This window comes from Anastrepha ludens, chromosome 4 (genome assembly GCF_028408465.1).
Source record: "Anastrepha ludens isolate Willacy chromosome 4, idAnaLude1.1, whole genome shotgun sequence".
Taxonomy (NCBI): Eukaryota; Metazoa; Arthropoda; class Insecta; order Diptera; family Tephritidae; genus Anastrepha; species Anastrepha ludens.
Window position 1 is genome coordinate 57,060,433 of NC_071500.1, and position 7,303 is coordinate 57,067,735.

The window sequence follows — 7,303 nt, forward strand, 5'->3', positions numbered from 1 at the left end:
TATGAGACGTTTATGTGAAGCAATTCACCAAAACAAAGAGGATTTTTGGGAAAACAACTCGTGGATGTTGCACCACGATAACGCACCGTCGCACTGTGTTATCAATATCGGTGAATTTTTGACCAAAAACAAAACGAATACCGTCCAACAGCTGTTGAAACTTTATTTATGACGGTACTCCTAGACTGAATATGCCTCCTAGAAACAAAGTAATTTATTAGCGGATGACATCGCGATGGTTATAGTGGCAAAACACATCCAAGATATTGAGAGGATCGTCATAATAGCAAACAATGGAGGCACTAACCATAGCAAAGGAATATTATATAGTAGGGTTGTCAGATCGGTCCTTTTGTACGCGGCACCGATCTGGGCTGATGCATTGAATATAAACATACTACGACATAACCCAATTCCTTTCAGGGTATGCGGTATTTATAAAATAACCCACAGATTTGATCACTCACCAATTTGCCCAATCTGCACGTAGTAGTAGCTGTGAGGCTCGGAGTCATGCATATTGCTATGCCGGTTTAGCAGTACTATTGAGAGTTTCATCCCCGCGGTCGCATCCCAGAAAAAAAAGCCATTGAATTCCCCTGATAAGGCTCCCTGCGATTTTTTCTATTTGATCGAGTCAAAAAATCACTACGGGAAACGCGTTCTAAAGCCGAAAGGAAGTAATGTGAAATTCAAAGACGGCTCTGATGGGTACACCAGAAATAGAGTTTCAGGAATGTTTCGTGAGCTGGATGGCTTAAGTGCGTTGCAGTTGATGGGACTACTTTGAATTCGATAATACCACTTTTGAGGAATAAACTTGTATTTCAAACTTTTTTAGTACGTACCGGGAACTTTTTGATCAATGTGATATTTAGGGATAATGGTAGTATTAAATATGTGCCGATTCAGAGTTGAAAAATATTATTTCTGTGGTATATTCAAAGTAGAGAGCGTTGTAGAATCGAAAGGCGAACAATAAGGATAAAAGTCATTAATTTCAAATGCCTTCTGGCCTGGCTTCTACTTCCTCTTATTTTCTATAACATTAGCGTATTGCTCAGAGAATCCTATCAATAAATTATAATTTGTTGCCCGATTTCTTGTTATGTCTTCTAATATTGTATTACTCAATTGAGTTATTAAGAAAAACAAACAAAAATTACGAATAGCGCAGAAAACACAGATGAACACGCAAAATGGAAGAATAAATTAAAACATGCAATAACTGTATTGTTTAACTCAGCTGCTGTGCGGTTCGTTAATTCACAATATATTTTATGTACAGTTAGTAACAGAAGTAAGTATACACCGGATACGTTTTCAATTTTACCCCAATCGATTCCTTCAAACAACCTTAGTTTTAACAAAATTGTGTTTTGTGTACATGAATGAAATACAAAAATCATATTTAATCCAAATAATTACAAAATTTTAAAAAGGAACAAGATTATATATAATTATAGCTTTTTATATTAAACTTTATAAAAATTCATGTCTCAAAAGTAAGTATATTATATAGTTCATCATATTATTAATTTGTGAAATCAAAAACATAATTAAAATCAAATTCTAGTATTTGGTTATCCTATTAGACTTTACAATCGCTTTAAGTCTTAGCTGATTTCCCAAAGTTTTCAGTTACAGCTGGTGGTCCATTCCTTTTGAAGGACGTTTTTCAGTTGTTCCTTATTTCTAATCGCATGTTTACATATTTCCGCTTTAAATGTTCCTATAAATGTTCGATTGGGTTGGTATCCGGGGACTGTGGCGGTGTTTTCAGCTGTTTTCGCACATTGTATAACAGCCACTCTCGTACAATGTTGGATGTGTGCTTGGGGTCATTATTCTGCTGGAAGATAAACGTTCCTCCAAGGCCCAATTGATCATGTAATATAAGGGGCATAAGAAGCATTAATTCATCATATACAGCCTCTATTGCTTAACCAACAACCTTCATCTTCCAGTGGCGCACCCAGTTTATACTTAGAAAGCAATGTCAACCGATTACATAGCGGTATAACCATACGAACATCCAGCTGTATTAGAAAATAACTACAATACGCACAAACTGTGAAGCAGGCTTGGAAGCGTTACATTCAACTTCCTAACTGGACTTGACTAAGACTAAGAAGAATTTATTATCAATATTTCAGTAATATAAGTCCGGTTAAAATAACCCAGAACACAAAAATTACCATCAGATTTACAATTATTCTCAGATACTCAGGCCATTAAAAAATCAAGATGTGCTCTGTGAAGGGGAATATATCCAGAGCATAGAAACAGTTCCGTGTGGAGTTTCGAGTCTCCCATCGGACGCGTTCCCGGGTGGTGGATAGGGGACAGCTCGGCAGATATGCAGGGCAGGTGGGAAATAAAATACCACTCGTGGGCCAAAACTAGAAACAAAGCAACGTTTGCATTACATTATACAGCCGAAACTAGCGTCTGCCTCGTAACGAGCGGCTGTCAATAAATAGCAGATCCCGGAAGCTGAATTCCTGGTGGCAATCCCATCGTGATAATAGGAACCTTAGGCTAACAACCTACTGTCTCCGAAACCAAATGTAAAATAATAAGAAAGAACGAAAAACAACTGGTAACGACATTATCATAAAAAACGGGCACGAATAGGAGCCTGGAATGTTTCGACACTTACACAAACTGGAAAGTTGGGACAACTGGCGAAAGAAGCAAGGCGACTTAACGTACAAATTATGGATCTGAGTGAGGTTCGTTGGCAAAATGGACAAGTTCTACTGTATTCCGGTATACAACAACCAATGACATGGCAAGAACGTGGAGTTGGCCTTTTATTAAATACATTATCATTTATATATATAATTGGCGCGTACACCCTTTTTGGGTGTTTGGCCGAGCTCCTCCTCGTATTTGTGGTGTGCGTCTCGGTGTTGTTCCACAAATGGAGGGACCTACATTTCAAGCCAACTCCGAACGGCAGATATTTTTATGAGAAGCCTTTTCATGGCAGAAATACACTCGGAGGTTTGCCATTGCCTGCCGAGGGGCGACCGCTATTAGAAAAATGTTTTTCTTAATTTTGGCGTTCCACCGAGATTCGAACCAACGTTCTCTCTGTGAATTCCGAATGGTAGTCACGCACTAACCCATTCGGCTACGGCGGCCGCCATCGAGTCGCGAGTAGAATACCTATGCCAGCGAGTAGAATACCCAAATGTTAAAACAGATATATATATATTAGATATGATAAAGATACGATAGAAAAAGCGAAGACGAGGGGTGCGAAATACCAAGCCCACCTGGAATACTCCAACTTGATAAAAGAGGTAAAGAAAGCATGCAGACGTGACAAGGGAGTTTGGATAGATGAGTTTGCCAGTGAACGAGAGAGAGCTGCTGCATCCGAGGACATGCGAACATTTCGCGTCGGCTATGCGGCAAAGGCCCGCAGCCAAAGCTGCCTGTTAAAACGAAAACTAGGCAGATCCTAACAGACAGACAAGACCAACTTACGCCATGGGTTGAACACTATGAACAACTCCTAAAACCTTCTCCTTCTCCCAACCTAAGCCCTGCAACCGATCAAAAACGTATATCACGCGTTAACCCAGAAACACCAACCCATCGGTAAATCCAAGCAGCAATCGTAACAATGAAATCTAACAAGGCTCCTGAGATAGACCAGATAACATCAGAAATGCTTAAAGCAAACCCGGAACTTTCAGCAGCGCATCGATCAAATAGCTAATCTGCGCATCATCATTGAGTAAATAAACGAGCTGCCCGAATCGTTATACCTAGTCTTCGTTGATTATAAAAAGGCTTTTGATCGACTAAAATATGAATACATATGGTGTGCCTTACAACGAAATGGACTTCCTGACTTCCGGTGTGGCAGTCCAAGCAAATGCACCTTACAACAAAAATTCGGAATTTCAACTCCAATGTTAAATCAGTTCTACTCTACGCCTATGAGTTGCTTGAGACGCATTCTACGTATCTGGTGGCCAGACAACTGGACATCTAACACCCAATTGCATCGACGATGCCATCAAAAACCAATAGCAACTGAAGTAAGAGAACGTAAATGGAGATAGTGGCACTGAATCAGCAGACAAGCGCTGGTCTGGAACCCCCAAGCGCCAGATTAACTTGAGCGGCCACGTCACCGGGTAGTCGGCAATTTTATGTGAGGCCGCGCAAAGTAACTCGTTTATGTACTTGATAGCACTGCCAATTCCTGGGCTGTTGAACAGCAGATAGACGATATGGCGGGGTGCAGAAATAAGGAACCAAAAATAACCAACGAAAAAAGTTCGTTCTCACGTTAATGGAAAAGTATCGCGATTTACATACCTATAATTATTTGTTTTAAAATAAATTTAATTGAAAAGAAATAACTTCAATTAAAGTTTGTTTTTAGAATTTTCACAAAGTCTCTTCTTTCTTTTTCGGATTGTACTTTTAATACATCTTGTGTACATACATATGCATACATGCATAAACAAACATTTCGATGGCATATGTTTGCATGTATGCATATATGCATATATGTATGTATACATATGTAGTATGAGAGCACAGTCAAATTCAATCACTTTTTGCTAAATACATTTTCCATATATGTAAATCTATTGAAAACTGGGTGTTGGCTTGTGCAAATATGTAATTATTGTACACTTTGCTTTAAAAGCGCAGTTAATTGAATTGCGTTTGATTTGTGATCTCCTTCTTCATCTTGTTAATTGGCACGATAACTGCTTACGTGATTTTGACCCAGTTTAACAAAGTGCGCCAGTCGTTTTTTTCTTGTGCTAACCAGCATCCGTTGGGCACGCCAAGTGAAGCCAAGTCCTTCTCCACCTGATCTTCCTAAGGCAGAGAAATACTTTCAGAACCGGAGCGTTTGTATCCATTCGGACGACATGACCAAGCCAACGTTGCCGCTGGATCTTTATTCGCTGTACTATGTCCATGCCGTCACAAAGCTCACACAACTCGTCGTTCCATCGCCTGCGATATTCACCGTCGCCAACGTGAAAAGGTCCAAAAATTTTGCGCAGAATCTTTCTCTCAATCATTCGAAGTGACGCCGCATCGGATATTGTCAGTCCACGCTTCTTCGCCATATGTTAGGGCCTCCTTAGTGGGTAATATTTAACAAGCACATATACTTTCGTTAACTATTTTTGTGTTAAAAATTATACGATTAAAAATATATAGGATAAAAAATATAGCAATTTTATGTAACTGTATGTCAGTGGCTCCATAAACTGCATTCTTGAGAACGCCAATTATTGCTGGATGATTCGGTGATAGTCATATTTAATGCCTCCTTAGAAATAATAATCGAACGGATTAACCATCATTGAAATCGTTGGAAAATTGCTTGTCGTTTGAGGCAATCCATGAATCGATCTGTTCTTTGACTTCTTCGTAAGAAAGAACGCGCCGATCAGCAGGATCAGCAAACGATCGAAAAAAATGATAGTCGAAAAAAGCAACGTCTGTATTTCAGTATTTCTGTTCATTAGTATTTATTGACCTCTTTTTCGACGTGTGCCAAATGTCATCATACCAGAAGATGATATTATCTCTCAATACTGGGGTCGTTTTTCTTTCAGTGTTCGACTCAAAAACATTAATTACATTTGATACCCGCCCCTGAATACAGAGCATAACCGTAAACATTCAGTTTGCCCATTGTATACTCGTTCGTTTACTAATTAGAATCTCTCCGGCCACCGAATTGGTAGTACCTATTCGAACTTTAGAGATGTATTTGATAAATAAATTAAGATGTATTAACTCTCTTGGTACAAATTATCGAAATTGATAGAAATACTTGAGCTTTTAAATCTCCAAGTGGAGGAGAATTTTTTTAAAAACTTTGTAAATATTTTTACGTACTGAAACGAGGAAAACTGAACTATCAAATGTTTTTATAACTATGCAAAACGCAAAACAGTGAATAAGGCAACAACTCTGTTCTGAGGTGACCTCTTATTATTACATTCAGCCAGCCGTATAATATTTTTGATGTTTTCTTTTTCTCATGCGTTAGGTCGTCGTGACGTGCGGCTATTTCGCTTAGCCCCAGCATTGACGCAGCTAAACGCTTCATAAATATTTATAACCAAAGTGCTAAAACATGATGCGCAGACGAGCGGTGAAGGAGGAAACCATAGTCCAGTATTCCTATTTCTAACAGAAATTGATAAGAAGTCCTGCCGCTAGGCGAAGGAAAAATGTCAGTCTTCGCTCTGTAGATCCGAATATTTTTGTATGTCTATGTACATATGCGTATACATATATAAGTATCCATACATATATATGTACGTATTATGAAGTATTGTTAAGAGTAGTGGCCATAACTTCACGCTCGCACCAATACCTTTACAACAAAAACGCCAACTAAGAATTTCATTTAATTCCTAACGGCACAGTCACATTCTTTTGCAGGAATGTAGGTAGATACGCATACACGTATATATGTAATTGGTGTACAGATGCTTGCTCAAGTGAAGGAGCGAACTTCTTCACTAATTTGCCTTACTGCTGTCCTAGAATAGACAAATAGAGGCTGGTACAGTTGTATGCCATCTACAAGCCACAGATGGCTTTTATGATAAACTTCATCATGGCAGAAGTGCACTTGGTGGTTTATAATTACCTGCCAAAAGGCGGCCGTTATTAGTTGAAAAATGTTGTATCACTTGATGTTTTATGCCTACAAGGGCTTTGAACCTGGGACTAACTGAGTACCAATCATGCACTAGCTCCCCGACTTGACGGGAATGTAAGGTGGTCTACCCACCTGCAAACTAGTACAGAACTAGCTTAATTTGGAGCAGTACCAGCCCAAATATCCAGCAAATTATTGTATTTGTTTTGACTGCTTGTGATAGGGAACGTAACTTAATTCGTAAACATTTACACAAAGACATCATTGACGAGCTTTAAAGTCCAACGGAGAATCTCTCTTGCCAACAAGTACTACTTTGGACTGACCAACAAAACTAACACTCAACGAGGTTCTCCCGTCCTAACGTATGGCGCAAAAGCTTGGGTGATGACAATATCCGATGAGACGTCGCTTGGAGTGTTTGAGAGAGAGATCCTGCAGACGATTTTTAGATCTTTGCACATTGGCGACGGAGAGGGTGGTAGGCGATGGAAAAATGAGCTGTATGAACCTTACGACGACATAGACATATTTAGTGCAGTGCATAAAGATCCAGCGGCTTCGTTGGTTTGCTCATGCCATCCGAATGGATACAAACGCTCCGAGTCTGAAAGTATTCGATGCGGTACCAGC